This window comes from Schistocerca americana, chromosome 7 (assembly GCF_021461395.2).
Source record: "Schistocerca americana isolate TAMUIC-IGC-003095 chromosome 7, iqSchAmer2.1, whole genome shotgun sequence".
Taxonomy (NCBI): Eukaryota; Metazoa; Arthropoda; class Insecta; order Orthoptera; family Acrididae; genus Schistocerca; species Schistocerca americana.
Window position 1 is genome coordinate 45,857,907 of NC_060125.1, and position 15,799 is coordinate 45,873,705.

Sequence of the window (15,799 nt, forward strand, 5' to 3'; positions counted from 1 at the left end):
TCTCGACTTTGCTCGGCTGACGCGAAAGCTGACGCTTGCAAATGGGCGTATATGTAGAGGATAGGCGCTAGAAACGACTGGGAGAGACCAACTCGACAAACGCACAACGGACCCTTTCATTTGACTGTGGCCGCAGGTTCGCGAATTTGCGTCCCGAGAGGCAAGAGAGGGGTAGGCGTGCTGGACCGTATCATTACCTCGCAGCAACACCGAAAACTAAGGGAAAAGGCAAAATTAAAGAATCCAACAGCACGCAGACTTCTTAGTTAGCCACCGAGCCGTGTACTAAGCACGTAAAAACGCTGCTTAACTTCGGTGATCGGACGAGAACCCGTGTCGCCAGCGTGGCACACAAGTCGGCGAGAACGTTTCCAGACGTGCGGACATCCTAGTCCTTGTACAGATCACTTGGGATTTGCCTGGCAGTCTCTCGCGCTGCCTTTTAGGGAAGCAATATGGAATAGCCCTTGGTGGGATCTAACCCATAGCCTTCCCGTTGTTAGCATGACACACTAACTTAGTGAGCTTACTGCCCACGCAATACGGCCGCTTCAGAACTCCAGCACCTGAGCCACCGTTTCATCTATCTTTATTAAGGCCTTTCGATTCATTTAAACACGTATGCGTTGCTGTTGAGGTTTTCTCGCTGTCGCTTGGAACCCAGGGCCACAGCACAACAACAACGGAGACGTCCGTGAGAAGAGCTACACCTCGACGCAGGAAAAGTATGTTCCGCTATTTCTTTTCGACCGCTCGGGCTGTCACTGTCGTCTCTAGTTAAATCTGCATGGCGTGTTTCTGCATAATTTACTTGTTCTGAAAGATCAAGGGAGTATGTTAGTTTCAGAATGTTTAAAATGCATTGTCAGATGTGTGGTTCGCACCCACGCTCCCTTACGGGAACCAGAGCTTAAATCTGGCGCCTTAGACCGCTCGGCCAATCTGACGTGCGAGGAAAGAGCTCCAGAGACTTCAATCTCTAGCAATATCTCAAAGAACCTCGCTGCGAAACCTGTTTCTTTTTTCGGTAGGATGGAATTATGTCAGTTTTAGAAAATTTAAGACGCAATGTCAGACGTGGCGTAGGAAATGCACCCTCCCTTTCGGGAACCAATGTGGCGCGTTGGACCGCATTCTTCCGTCGTTTCCAGTTTGAACTGTAACTAGCAAAACTGTATTTAGTAATAGGAACATTTTCACAATGATGCAAAGAAAACTAGATATTAGCCAACGGCAAAGAAGGCCGTTTCCTAGCAACAGCCACGCTGTGCATTACGCACTCGTGGGAAGCCAATGAAATACTTCCCGTGAGGCTCAAACTGTCGTCCTTCACTTTACAATACTTAGGCACTGCCCCGGTGGTACCGACGCGTACATACTGAAACGTCTTTGGATCGTCAGTGAGTACTTCATATTAGAAATTTCGTGTTCGCCCTGATGTGCATTAAAGGGCAGATTCTTCAGTAAAAGTTAGTTCTGCGCTCAGTTTCAGTATATGGCCCTAGCAGCACCAGGAAAACGGGTTCAGATGTGCTCGCCTTCCACTCGGCGTTGAGCGCCTACAGCGAGATTGCCTTCGGCCTCTGGCGCCAGGAGGGAAGGCGACACATCACGGCGCAAGCAGCGCGTAGCAGAAGGCGGTGGTGGTGTGTCGGTCAGCATGATTGCTTCCCAAGTAGCTGACCCGGGTTCGAAACCCGGACACCGCACGGAAGTTGTCTTCTTTACTCAGGAGAGTGTTTCCAACGCTCGCGATCGTCGAATTTCCGAACTGTCGTGTTACGAATGGTTTTCCTTCGCCACTCGTCCCGCTCCGCCTAGGCTAGTACGGATTGCAATTCACAGCATCGTGTGTCCCCATGTGTCGACTTGTCTCGACTTTGCTCGGCTGACGCGAAAGCTGACGCTTGCAAATGGGCGTATATGTAGAGGATAGGCGCTAGAAACGACTGGGAGAGACCAACTCGACAAACGCACAACGGACCCTTTCATTTGACTGTGGCCGCAGGTTCGCGAATTTGCGTCCCGAGAGGCAAGAGAGGGGTAGGCGTGCTGGACCGTATCATTACCTCGCAGCAACACCGAAAACTAAGGGAAAAGGCAAAATTAAAGAATCCAACAGCACGCAGACTTCTTAGTTAGCCACCGAGCCGTGTACTAAGCACGTAAAAACGCTGCTTAACTTCGGTGATCGGACGAGAACCCGTGTCGCCAGCGTGGCACACAAGTCGGCGAGAACGTTTCCAGACGTGCGGACATCCTAGTCCTTGTACAGATCACTTGGGATTTGCCTGGCAGTCTCTCGCGCTGCCTTTTAGGGAAGCAATATGGAATAGCCCTTGGTGGGATCTAACCCATAGCCTTCCCGTTGTTAGCATGACACACTAACTTAGTGAGCTTACTGCCCACGCAATACGGCCGCTTCAGAACTCCAGCACCTGAGCCACCGTTTCATCTATCTTTATTAAGGCCTTTCGATTCATTTAAACACGTATGCGTTGCTGTTGAGGTTTTCTCGCTGTCGCTTGGAACCCAGGGCCACAGCACAACAACAACGGAGACGTCCGTGAGAAGAGCTACACCTCGACGCAGGAAAAGTATGTTCCGCTATTTCTTTTCGACCGCTCGGGCTGTCACTGTCGTCTCTAGTTAAATCTGCATGGCGTGTTTCTGCATAATTTACTTGTTCTGAAAGATCAAGGGAGTATGTTAGTTTCAGAATGTTTAAAATGCATTGTCAAATGTGTGGTTCGCACCCACGCTCCCTTACGGGAACCAGAGCTTAAATCTGGCGCCTTAGACCGCTCGGCCAATCTGACGTGCGAGGAAAGAGCTCCAGAGACTTCAATCTCTAGCAATATCTCAAAGAACCTCGCTGCGAAACCTGTTTCTTTTTTCGGTAGGATGGAATTATGTCAGTTTTAGAAAATTTAAGACGCAATGTCAGACGTGGCGTAGGAAATGCACCCTCCCTTTCGGGAACCAATGTGGCGCGTTGGACCGCATTCTTCCGTCGTTTCCAGTTTGAACTGTGACTAGCAAAACTGTATTTAGTAATAGGAACATTTTCACAATGATGCAAAGAAAACTAGATATTAGCCAACGGCAAATAAGGCCGTTTCCTAGCAACAGCCACGCTGTGCATTACGCACTCGTGGGAAGCCAATGAAATACTTCCCGTGAGGCTCAAACTGTCGTCCTTCACTTTACAATACTTAGGCACTGCCCCGGTGGTACCGACGCGTACATACTGAAACGTCTTTGGATCGTCAGTGAGTACTTCATATTAGAAATTTCGTGTTCGCCCTGATGTGCATTAAAGGGCAGATTCTTCAGTAAAAGTTAGTTCTGCGCTCAGTTTCAGTATATGGCCCTAGCAGCACCAGGAAAACGGGTTCAGATGTGCTCGCCTTCCACTCGGCGTTGAGCGCCTACAGCGAGATTGCCTTCGGCCTCTGGCGCCAGGAGGGAAGGCGACACATCACGGCGCAAGCAGCGCGTAGCAGAAGGCGGTGGTGGTGTGTCGGTCAGCATGATTGCTTCCCAAGTAGCTGACCCGGGTTCGAAACCCGGACACCGCACGGAAGTTGTCTTCTTTACTCAGGAGAGTGTTTCCAACGCTCGCGATCGTCGAATTTCCGAACTGTCGTGTTACGAATGGTTTTCCTTCGCCACTCGTCCCGCTCCGCCTAGGCTAGTACGGATTGCAATTCACAGCATCGTGTGTCCCCATGTGTCGACTTGTCTCGACTTTGCTCGGCTGACGCGAAAGCTGACGCTTGCAAATGGGCGTATATGTAGAGGATAGGCGCTAGAAACGACTGGGAGAGACCAACTCGACAAACGCACAACGGACCCTTTCATTTGACTGTGGCCGCAGGTTCGCGAATTTGCGTCCCGAGAGGCAAGAGAGGGGTAGGCGTGCTGGACCGTATCATTACCTCGCAGCAACACCGAAAACTAAGGGAAAAGGCAAAATTAAAGAATCCAACAGCACGCAGACTTCTTAGTTAGCCACCGAGCCGTGTACTAAGCACGTAAAAACGCTGCTTAACTTCGGTGATCGGACGAGAACCCGTGTCGCCAGCGTGGCACACAAGTCGGCGAGAACGTTTCCAGACGTGCGGACATCCTAGTCCTTGTACAGATCACTTGGGATTTGCCTGGCAGTCTCTCGCGCTGCCTTTTAGGGAAGCAATATGGAATAGCCCTTGGTGGGATCTAACCCATAGCCTTCCCGTTGTTAGCATGACACACTAACTTAGTGAGCTTACTGCCCACGCAATACGGCCGCTTCAGAACTCCAGCACCTGAGCCACCGTTTCATCTATCTTTACTAAGGCCTTTCGATTCATTTAAACACGTATGCGTTGCTGTTGAGGTTTTCTCGCTGTCGCTTGGAACCCAGGGCCACAGCACAACAACAACGGAGACGTCCGTGAGAAGAGCTACACCTCGACGCAGGAAAAGTATGTTCCGCTATTTCTTTTCGACCGCTCGGGCTGTCACTGTCGTCTCTAGTTAAATCTGCATGGCGTGTTTCTGCATAATTTACTTGTTCTGAAAGATCAAGGGAGTATGTTAGTTTCAGAATGTTTAAAATGCATTGTCAGATGTGTGGTTCGCACCCACGCTCCCTTACGGGAACCAGAGCTTAAATCTGGCGCCTTAGACCGCTCGGCCAATCTGACGTGCGAGGAAAGAGCTCCAGAGACTTCAATCTCTAGCAATATCTCAAAGAACCTCGCTGCGAAACCTGTTTCTTTTTTCGGTAGGATGGAATTATGTCAGTTTTAGAAAATTTAAGACGCAATGTCAGACGTGGCGTAGGAAATGCACCCTCCCTTTCGGGAACCAATGTGGCGCGTTGGACCGCATTCTTCCGTCGTTTCCAGTTTGAACTGTAACTAGCAAAACTGTATTTAGTAATAGGAACATTTTCACAATGATGCAAAGAAAACTAGATATTAGCCAACGGCAAAGAAGGCCGTTTCCTAGCAACAGCCACGCTGTGCATTACGCACTCGTGGGAAGCCAATGAAATACTTCCCGTGAGGCTCAAACTGTCGTCCTTCACTTTACAATACTTAGGCACTGCCCCGGTGGTACCGACGCGTACATACTGAAACGTCTTTGGATCGTCAGTGAGTACTTCATATTAGAAATTTCGTGTTCGCCCTGATGTGCATTAAAGGGCAGATTCTTTAGTAAAAGTTAGTTCTGCGCTCAGTTTCAGTATATGGCCCTAGCAGCACCAGGAAAACGGGTTCAGATGTGCTCGCCTTCCACTCGGCGTTGAGCGCCTACAGCGAGATTGCCTTCGGCCTCTGGCGCCAGGAGGGAAGGCGACACATCACGGCGCAAGCAGCGCGTAGCAGAAGGCGGTGGTGGTGTGTCGGTCAGCATGATTGCTTCCCAAGTAGCTGACCCGGGTTCGAAACCCGGACACCGCACGGAAGTTGTCTTCTTTACTCAGGAGAGTGTTTCCAACGCTCGCGATCGTCGAATTTCCGAACTGTCGTGTTACGAATGGTTTTCCTTCGCCACTCGTCCCGCTCCGCCTAGGCTAGTACGGATTGCAATTCACAGCATCGTGTGTCCCCATGTGTCGACTTGTCTCGACTTTGCTCGGCTGACGCGAAAGCTGACGCTTGCAAATGGGCGTATATGTAGAGGATAGGCGCTAGAAACGACTGGGAGAGACCAACTCGACAAACGCACAACGGACCCTTTCATTTGACTGTGGCCGCAGGTTCGCGAATTTGCGTCCCGAGAGGCAAGAGAGGGGTAGGCGTGCTGGACCGTATCATTACCTCGCAGCAACACCGAAAACTAAGGGAAAAGGCAAAATTAAAGAATCCAACAGCACGCAGACTTCTTAGTTAGCCACCGAGCCGTGTACTAAGCACGTAAAAACGCTGCTTAACTTCGGTGATCGGACGAGAACCCGTGTCGCCAGCGTGGCACACAAGTCGGCGAGAACGTTTCCAGACGTGCGGACATCCTAGTCCTTGTACAGATCACTTGGGATTTGCCTGGCAGTCTCTCGCGCTGCCTTTTAGGGAAGCAATATGGAATAGCCCTTGGTGGGATCTAACCCATAGCCTTCCCGTTGTTAGCATGACACACTAACTTAGTGAGCTTACTGCCCACGCAATACGGCCGCTTCAGAACTCCAGCACCTGAGCCACCGTTTCATCTATCTTTATTAAGGCCTTTCGATTCATTTAAACACGTATGCGTTGCTGTTGAGGTTTTCTCGCTGTCGCTTGGAACCCAGGGCCACAGCACAACAACAACGGAGACGTCCGTGAGAAGAGCTACACCTCGACGCAGGAAAAGTATGTTCCGCTATTTCTTTTCGACCGCTCGGGCTGTCACTGTCGTCTCTAGTTAAATCTGCATGGCGTGTTTCTGCATAATTTACTTGTTCTGAAAGATCAAGGGAGTATGTTAGTTTCAGAATGTTTAAAATGCATTGTCAGATGTGTGGTTCGCACCCACGCTCCCTTACGGGAACCAGAGCTTAAATCTGGCGCCTTAGACCGCTCGGCCAATCTGACGTGCGAGGAAAGAGCTCCAGAGACTTCAATCTCTAGCAATATCTCAAAGAACCTCGCTGCGAAACCTGTTTCTTTTTTCGGTAGGATGGAATTATGTCAGTTTTAGAAAATTTAAGACGCAATGTCAGACGTGGCGTAGGAAATGCACCCTCCCTTTCGGGAACCAATGTGGCGCGTTGGACCGCATTCTTCCGTCGTTTCCAGTTTGAACTGTAACTAGCAAAACTGTATTTAGTAATAGGAACATTTTCACAATGATGCAAAGAAAACTAGATATTAGCCAACGGCAAAGAAGGCCGTTTCCTAGCAACAGCCACGCTGTGCATTACGCACTCGTGGGAAGCCAATGAAATACTTCCCGTGAGGCTCAAACTGTCGTCCTTCACTTTACAATACTTAGGCACTGCCCCGGTGGTACCGACGCGTACATACTGAAACGTCTTTGGATCGTCAGTGAGTACTTCATATTAGAAATTTCGTGTTCGCCCTGATGTGCATTAAAGGGCAGATTCTTTAGTAAAAGTTAGTTCTGCGCTCAGTTTCAGTATATGGCCCTAGCAGCACCAGGAAAACGGGTTCAGATGTGCTCGCCTTCCACTCGGCGTTGAGCGCCTACAGCGAGATTGCCTTCGGCCTCTGGCGCCAGGAGGGAAGGCGACACATCACGGCGCAAGCAGCGCGTAGCAGAAGGCGGTGGTGGTGTGTCGGTCAGCATGATTGCTTCCCAAGTAGCTGACCCGGGTTCGAAACCCGGACACCGCACGGAAGTTGTCTTCTTTACTCAGGAGAGTGTTTCCAACGCTCGCGATCGTCGAATTTCCGAACTGTCGTGTTACGAATGGTTTTCCTTCGCCACTCGTCCCGCTCCGCCTAGGCTAGTACGGATTGCAATTCACAGCATCGTGTGTCCCCATGTGTCGACTTGTCTCGACTTTGCTCGGCTGACGCGAAAGCTGACGCTTGCAAATGGGCGTATATGTAGAGGATAGGCGCTAGAAACGACTGGGAGAGACCAACTCGACAAACGCACAACGGACCCTTTCATTTGACTGTGGCCGCAGGTTCGCGAATTTGCGTCCCGAGAGGCAAGAGAGGGGTAGGCGTGCTGGACCGTATCATTACCTCGCAGCAACACCGAAAACTAAGGGAAAAGGCAAAATTAAAGAATCCAACAGCACGCAGACTTCTTAGTTAGCCACCGAGCCGTGTACTAAGCACGTAAAAACGCTGCTTAACTTCGGTGATCGGACGAGAACCCGTGTCGCCAGCGTGGCACACAAGTCGGCGAGAACGTTTCCAGACGTGCGGACATCCTAGTCCTTGTACAGATCACTTGGGATTTGCCTGGCAGTCTCTCGCGCTGCCTTTTAGGGAAGCAATATGGAATAGCCCTTGGTGGGATCTAACCCATAGCCTTCCCGTTGTTAGCATGACACACTAACTTAGTGAGCTTACTGCCCACGCAATACGGCCGCTTCAGAACTCCAGCACCTGAGCCACCGTTTCATCTATCTTTATTAAGGCCTTTCGATTCATTTAAACACGTATGCGTTGCTGTTGAGGTTTTCTCGCTGTCGCTTGGAACCCAGGGCCACAGCACAACAACAACGGAGACGTCCGTGAGAAGAGCTACACCTCGACGCAGGAAAAGTATGTTCCGCTATTTCTTTTCGACCGCTCGGGCTGTCACTGTCGTCTCTAGTTAAATCTGCATGGCGTGTTTCTGCATAATTTACTTGTTCTGAAAGATCAAGGGAGTATGTTAGTTTCAGAATGTTTAAAATGCATTGTCAGATGTGTGGTTCGCACCCACGCTCCCTTACGGGAACCAGAGCTTAAATCTGGCGCCTTAGACCGCTCGGCCAATCTGACGTGCGAGGAAAGAGCTCCAGAGACTTCAATCTCTAGCAATATCTCAAAGAACCTCGCTGCGAAACCTGTTTCTTTTTTCGGTAGGATGGAATTATGTCAGTTTTAGAAAATTTAAGACGCAATGTCAGACGTGGCGTAGGAAATGCACCCTCCCTTTCGGGAACCAATGTGGCGCGTTGGACCGCATTCTTCCGTCGTTTCCAGTTTGAACTGTAACTAGCAAAACTGTATTTAGTAATAGGAACATTTTCACAATGATGCAAAGAAAACTAGATATTAGCCAACGGCAAAGAAGGCCGTTTCCTAGCAACAGCCACGCTGTGCATTACGCACTCGTGGGAAGCCAATGAAATACTTCCCGTGAGGCTCAAACTGTCGTCCTTCACTTTACAATACTTAGGCACTGCCCCGGTGGTACCGACGCGTACATACTGAAACGTCTTTGGATCGTCAGTGAGTACTTCATATTAGAAATTTCGTGTTCGCCCTGATGTGCATTAAAGGGCAGATTCTTCAGTAAAAGTTAGTTCTGCGCTCAGTTTCAGTATATGGCCCTAGCAGCACCAGGAAAACGGGTTCAGATGTGCTCGCCTTCCACTCGGCGTTGAGCGCCTACAGCGAGATTGCCTTCGGCCTCTGGCGCCAGGAGGGAAGGCGACACATCACGGCGCAAGCAGCGCGTAGCAGAAGGCGGTGGTGGTGTGTCGGTCAGCATGATTGCTTCCCAAGTAGCTGACCCGGGTTCGAAACCCGGACACCGCACGGAAGTTGTCTTCTTTACTCAGGAGAGTGTTTCCAACGCTCGCGATCGTCGAATTTCCGAACTGTCGTGTTACGAATGGTTTTCCTTCGCCACTCGTCCCGCTCCGCCTAGGCTAGTACGGATTGCAATTCACAGCATCGTGTGTCCCCATGTGTCGACTTGTCTCGACTTTGCTCGGCTGACGCGAAAGCTGACGCTTGCAAATGGGCGTATATGTAGAGGATAGGCGCTAGAAACGACTGGGAGAGACCAACTCGACAAACGCACAACGGACCCTTTCATTTGACTGTGGCCGCAGGTTCGCGAATTTGCGTCCCGAGAGGCAAGAGAGGGGTAGGCGTGCTGGACCGTATCATTACCTCGCAGCAACACCGAAAACTAAGGGAAAAGGCAAAATTAAAGAATCCAACAGCACGCAGACTTCTTAGTTAGCCACCGAGCCGTGTACTAAGCACGTAAAAACGCTGCTTAACTTCGGTGATCGGACGAGAACCCGTGTCGCCAGCGTGGCACACAAGTCGGCGAGAACGTTTCCAGACGTGCGGACATCCTAGTCCTTGTACAGATCACTTGGGATTTGCCTGGCAGTCTCTCGCGCTGCCTTTTAGGGAAGCAATATGGAATAGCCCTTGGTGGGATCTAACCCATAGCCTTCCCGTTGTTAGCATGACACACTAACTTAGTGAGCTTACTGCCCACGCAATACGGCCGCTTCAGAACTCCAGCACCTGAGCCACCGTTTCATCTATCTTTATTAAGGCCTTTCGATTCATTTAAACACGTATGCGTTGCTGTTGAGGTTTTCTCGCTGTCGCTTGGAACCCAGGGCCACAGCACAACAACAACGGAGACGTCCGTGAGAAGAGCTACACCTCGACGCAGGAAAAGTATGTTCCGCTATTTCTTTTCGACCGCTCGGGCTGTCACTGTCGTCTCTAGTTAAATCTGCATGGCGTGTTTCTGCATAATTTACTTGTTCTGAAAGATCAAGGGAGTATGTTAGTTTCAGAATGTTTAAAATGCATTGTCAGATGTGTGGTTCGCACCCACGCTCCCTTACGGGAACCAGAGCTTAAATCTGGCGCCTTAGACCGCTCGGCCAATCTGACGTGCGAGGAAAGAGCTCCAGAGACTTCAATCTCTAGCAATATCTCAAAGAACCTCGCTGCGAAACCTGTTTCTTTTTTCGGTAGGATGGAATTATGTCAGTTTTAGAAAATTTAAGACGCAATGTCAGACGTGGCGTAGGAAATGCACCCTCCCTTTCGGGAACCAATGTGGCGCGTTGGACCGCATTCTTCCGTCGTTTCCAGTTTGAACTGTAACTAGCAAAACTGTATTTAGTAATAGGAACATTTTCACAATGATGCAAAGAAAACTAGATATTAGCCAACGGCAAAGAAGGCCGTTTCCTAGCAACAGCCACGCTGTGCATTACGCACTCGTGGGAAGCCAATGAAATACTTCCCGTGAGGCTCAAACTGTCGTCCTTCACTTTACAATACTTAGGCACTGCCCCGGTGGTACCGACGCGTACATACTGAAACGTCTTTGGATCGTCAGTGAGTACTTCATATTAGAAATTTCGTGTTGGCCCTGATGTGCATTAAAGGGCAGATTCTTCAGTAAAAGTTAGTTCTGCGCTCAGTTTCAGTATATGGCCCTAGCAGCACCAGGAAAACGGGTTCAGATGTGCTCGCCTTCCACTCGGCGTTGAGCGCCTACAGCGAGATTGCCTTCGGCCTCTGGCGCCAGGAGGGAAGGCGACACATCACGGCGCAAGCAGCGCGTAGCAGAAGGCGGTGGTGGTGTGTCGGTCAGCATGATTGCTTCCCAAGTAGCTGACCCGGGTTCGAAACCCGGACACCGCACGGAAGTTGTCTTCTTTACTCAGGAGAGTGTTTCCAACGCTCGCGATCGTCGAATTTCCGAACTGTCGTGTTACGAATGGTTTTCCTTCGCCACTCGTCCCGCTCCGCCTAGGCTAGTACGGATTGCAATTCACAGCATCGTGTGTCCCCATGTGTCGACTTGTCTCGACTTTGCTCGGCTGACGCGAAAGCTGACGCTTGCAAATGGGCGTATATGTAGAGGATAGGCGCTAGAAACGACTGGGAGAGACCAACTCGACAAACGCACAACGGACCCTTTCATTTGACTGTGGCCGCAGGTTCGCGAATTTGCGTCCCGAGAGGCAAGAGAGGGGTAGGCGTGCTGGACCGTATCATTACCTCGCAGCAACACCGAAAACTAAGGGAAAAGGCAAAATTAAAGAATCCAACAGCACGCAGACTTCTTAGTTAGCCACCGAGCCGTGTACTAAGCACGTAAAAACGCTGCTTAACTTCGGTGATCGGACGAGAACCCGTGTCGCCAGCGTGGCACACAAGTCGGCGAGAACGTTTCCAGACGTGCGGACATCCTAGTCCTTGTACAGATCACTTGGGATTTGCCTGGCAGTCTCTCGCGCTGCCTTTTAGGGAAGCAATATGGAATAGCCCTTGGTGGGATCTAACCCATAGCCTTCCCGTTGTTAGCATGACACACTAACTTAGTGAGCTTACTGCCCACGCAATACGGCCGCTTCAGAACTCCAGCACCTGAGCCACCGTTTCATCTATCTTTATTAAGGCCTTTCGATTCATTTAAACACGTATGCGTTGCTGTTGAGGTTTTCTCGCTGTCGCTTGGAACCCAGGGCCACAGCACAACAACAACGGAGACGTCCGTGAGAAGAGCTACACCTCGACGCAGGAAAAGTATGTTCCGCTATTTCTTTTCGACCGCTCGGGCTGTCACTGTCGTCTCTAGTTAAATCTGCATGGCGTGTTTCTGCATAATTTACTTGTTCTGAAAGATCAAGGGAGTATGTTAGTTTCAGAATGTTTAAAATGCATTGTCAAATGTGTGGTTCGCACCCACGCTCCCTTACGGGAACCAGAGCTTAAATCTGGCGCCTTAGACCGCTCGGCCAATCTGACGTGCGAGGAAAGAGCTCCAGAGACTTCAATCTCTAGCAATATCTCAAAGAACCTCGCTGCGAAACCTGTTTCTTTTTTCGGTAGGATGGAATTATGTCAGTTTTAGAAAATTTAAGACGCAATGTCAGACGTGGCGTAGGAAATGCACCCTCCCTTTCGGGAACCAATGTGGCGCGTTGGACCGCATTCTTCCGTCGTTTCCAGTTTGAACTGTAACTAGCAAAACTGTATTTAGTAATAGGAACATTTTCACAATGATGCAAAGAAAACTAGATATTAGCCAACGGCAAAGAAGGCCGTTTCCTAGCAACAGCCACGCTGTGCATTACGCACTCGTGGGAAGCCAATGAAATACTTCCCGTGAGGCTCAAACTGTCGTCCTTCACTTTACAATACTTAGGCACTGCCCCGGTGGTACCGACGCGTACATACTGAAACGTCTTTGGATCGTCAGTGAGTACTTCATATTAGAAATTTCGTGTTGGCCCTGATGTGCATTAAAGGGCAGATTCTTCAGTAAAAGTTAGTTCTGCGCTCAGTTTCAGTATATGGCCCTAGCAGCACCAGGAAAACGGGTTCAGATGTGCTCGCCTTCCACTCGGCGTTGAGCGCCTACAGCGAGATTGCCTTCGGCCTCTGGCGCCAGGAGGGAAGGCGACACATCACGGCGCAAGCAGCGCGTAGCAGAAGGCGGTGGTGGTGTGTCGGTCAGCATGATTGCTTCCCAAGTAGCTGACCCGGGTTCGAAACCCGGACACCGCACGGAAGTTGTCTTCTTTACTCAGGAGAGTGTTTCCAACGCTCGCGATCGTCGAATTTCCGAACTGTCGTGTTACGAATGGTTTTCCTTCGCCACTCGTCCCGCTCCGCCTAGGCTAGTACGGATTGCAATTCACAGCATCGTGTGTCCCCATGTGTCGACTTGTCTCGACTTTGCTCGGCTGACGCGAAAGCTGACGCTTGCAAATGGGCGTATATGTAGAGGATAGGCGCTAGAAACGACTGGGAGAGACCAACTCGACAAACGCACAACGGACCCTTTCATTTGACTGTGGCCGCAGGTTCGCGAATTTGCGTCCCGAGAGGCAAGAGAGGGGTAGGCGTGCTGGACCGTATCATTACCTCGCAGCAACACCGAAAACTAAGGGAAAAGGCAAAATTAAAGAATCCAACAGCACGCAGACTTCTTAGTTAGCCACCGAGCCGTGTACTAAGCACGTAAAAACGCTGCTTAACTTCGGTGATCGGACGAGAACCCGTGTCGCCAGCGTGGCACACAAGTCGGCGAGAACGTTTCCAGACGTGCGGACATCCTAGTCCTTGTACAGATCACTTGGGATTTGCCTGGCAGTCTCTCGCGCTGCCTTTTAGGGAAGCAATATGGAATAGCCCTTGGTGGGATCTAACCCATAGCCTTCCCGTTGTTAGCATGACACACTAACTTAGTGAGCTTACTGCCCACGCAATACGGCCGCTTCAGAACTCCAGCACCTGAGCCACCGTTTCATCTATCTTTATTAAGGCCTTTCGATTCATTTAAACACGTATGCGTTGCTGTTGAGGTTTTCTCGCTGTCGCTTGGAACCCAGGGCCACAGCACAACAACAACGGAGACGTCCGTGAGAAGAGCTACACCTCGACGCAGGAAAAGTATGTTCCGCTATTTCTTTTCGACCGCTCGGGCTGTCACTGTCGTCTCTAGTTAAATCTGCATGGCGTGTTTCTGCATAATTTACTTGTTCTGAAAGATCAAGGGAGTATGTTAGTTTCAGAATGTTTAAAATGCATTGTCAAATGTGTGGTTCGCACCCACGCTCCCTTACGGGAACCAGAGCTTAAATCTGGCGCCTTAGACCGCTCGGCCAATCTGACGTGCGAGGAAAGAGCTCCAGAGACTTCAATCTCTAGCAATATCTCAAAGAACCTCGCTGCGAAACCTGTTTCTTTTTTCGGTAGGATGGAATTATGTCAGTTTTAGAAAATTTAAGACGCAATGTCAGACGTGGCGTAGGAAATGCACCCTCCCTTTCGGGAACCAATGTGGCGCGTTGGACCGCATTCTTCCGTCGTTTCCAGTTTGAACTGTAACTAGCAAAACTGTATTTAGTAATAGGAACATTTTCACAATGATGCAAAGAAAACTAGATATTAGCCAACGGCAAAGAAGGCCGTTTCCTAGCAACAGCCACGCTGTGCATTACGCACTCGTGGGAAGCCAATGAAATACTTCCCGTGAGGCTCAAACTGTCGTCCTTCACTTTACAATACTTAGGCACTGCCCCGGTGGTACCGACGCGTACATACTGAAACGTCTTTGGATCGTCAGTGAGTACTTCATATTAGAAATTTCGTGTTGGCCCTGATGTGCATTAAAGGGCAGATTCTTCAGTAAAAGTTAGTTCTGCGCTCAGTTTCAGTATATGGCCCTAGCAGCACCAGGAAAACGGGTTCAGATGTGCTCGCCTTCCACTCGGCGTTGAGCGCCTACAGCGAGATTGCCTTCGGCCTCTGGCGCCAGGAGGGAAGGCGACACATCACGGCGCAAGCAGCGCGTAGCAGAAGGCGGTGGTGGTGTGTCGGTCAGCATGATTGCTTCCCAAGTAGCTGACCCGGGTTCGAAACCCGGACACCGCACGGAAGTTGTCTTCTTTACTCAGGAGAGTGTTTCCAACGCTCGCGATCGTCGAATTTCCGAACTGTCGTGTTACGAATGGTTTTCCTTCGCCACTCGTCCCGCTCCGCCTAGGCTAGTACGGATTGCAATTCACAGCATCGTGTGTCCCCATGTGTCGACTTGTCTCGACTTTGCTCGGCTGACGCGAAAGCTGACGCTTGCAAATGGGCGTATATGTAGAGGATAGGCGCTAGAAACGACTGGGAGAGACCAACTCGACAAACGCACAACGGACCCTTTCATTTGACTGTGGCCGCAGGTTCGCGAATTTGCGTCCCGAGAGGCAAGAGAGGGGTAGGCGTGCTGGACCGTATCATTACCTCGCAGCAACACCGAAAACTAAGGGAAAAGGCAAAATTAAAGAATCCAACAGCACGCAGACTTCTTAGTTAGCCACCGAGCCGTGTACTAAGCACGTAAAAACGCTGCTTAACTTCGGTGATCGGACGAGAACCCGTGTCGCCAGCGTGGCACACAAGTCGGCGAGAACGTTTCCAGACGTGCGGACATCCTAGTCCTTGTACAGATCACTTGGGATTTGCCTGGCAGTCTCTCGCGCTGCCTTTTAGGGAAGCAATATGGAATAGCCCTTGGTGGGATCTAACCCATAGCCTTCCCGTTGTTAGCATGACACACTAACTTAGTGAGCTTACTGCCCACGCAATACGGCCGCTTCAGAACTCCAGCACCTGAGCCACCGTTTCATCTATCTTTATTAAGGCCTTTCGATTCATTTAAACACGTATGCGTTGCTGTTGAGGTTTTCTCGCTGTCGCTTGGAACCCAGGGCCACAGCACAACAACAACGGAGACGTCCGTGAGAAGAGCTACACCTCGACGCAGGAAAAGTATGTTCCGCTATTTCTTTTCGACCGCTCGGGCTGTCACTGTCGTCTCTAGTTAAATCTGCATGGCGTGTTTCTGCATAATTTACTTGTTCTGAAAG

At 50.3% G+C, this 15,799-nt stretch overlaps 8 non-coding genes across 8 annotated transcripts; all 8 read right to left on the minus strand.

Moving 5' to 3' along the window:
* Positions 1–863: 863 nt before the first annotated feature.
* Trnal-uaa lies at positions 864–947 on the minus strand. Its single transcript has one exon. It is a non-coding gene; the product is annotated as a tRNA-Leu (tRNA).
* Positions 948–2,735: 1,788 nt separating this feature from the next.
* Trnal-uaa lies at positions 2,736–2,819 on the minus strand. The gene has a single exon. It is a non-coding gene; the product is annotated as a tRNA-Leu (tRNA).
* A 1,788-nt stretch (positions 2,820–4,607) lies between these two features.
* On the minus strand, positions 4,608–4,691 carry Trnal-uaa. The gene has a single exon. It is a non-coding gene; the product is annotated as a tRNA-Leu (tRNA).
* Positions 4,692–6,479: 1,788 nt separating this feature from the next.
* On the minus strand, positions 6,480–6,563 carry Trnal-uaa. Its single transcript has one exon. It is a non-coding gene; the product is annotated as a tRNA-Leu (tRNA).
* Positions 6,564–8,351: 1,788 nt separating this feature from the next.
* On the minus strand, positions 8,352–8,435 carry Trnal-uaa. Its single transcript has one exon. It is a non-coding gene; the product is annotated as a tRNA-Leu (tRNA).
* Positions 8,436–10,223: 1,788 nt separating this feature from the next.
* Trnal-uaa lies at positions 10,224–10,307 on the minus strand. Its single transcript has one exon. It is a non-coding gene; the product is annotated as a tRNA-Leu (tRNA).
* A 1,788-nt stretch (positions 10,308–12,095) lies between these two features.
* On the minus strand, positions 12,096–12,179 carry Trnal-uaa. Its single transcript has one exon. It is a non-coding gene; the product is annotated as a tRNA-Leu (tRNA).
* A 1,788-nt stretch (positions 12,180–13,967) lies between these two features.
* Positions 13,968–14,051, minus strand: Trnal-uaa. Its single transcript has one exon. It is a non-coding gene; the product is annotated as a tRNA-Leu (tRNA).
* Between the last annotated feature and the right edge of the window lie 1,748 nt (positions 14,052–15,799).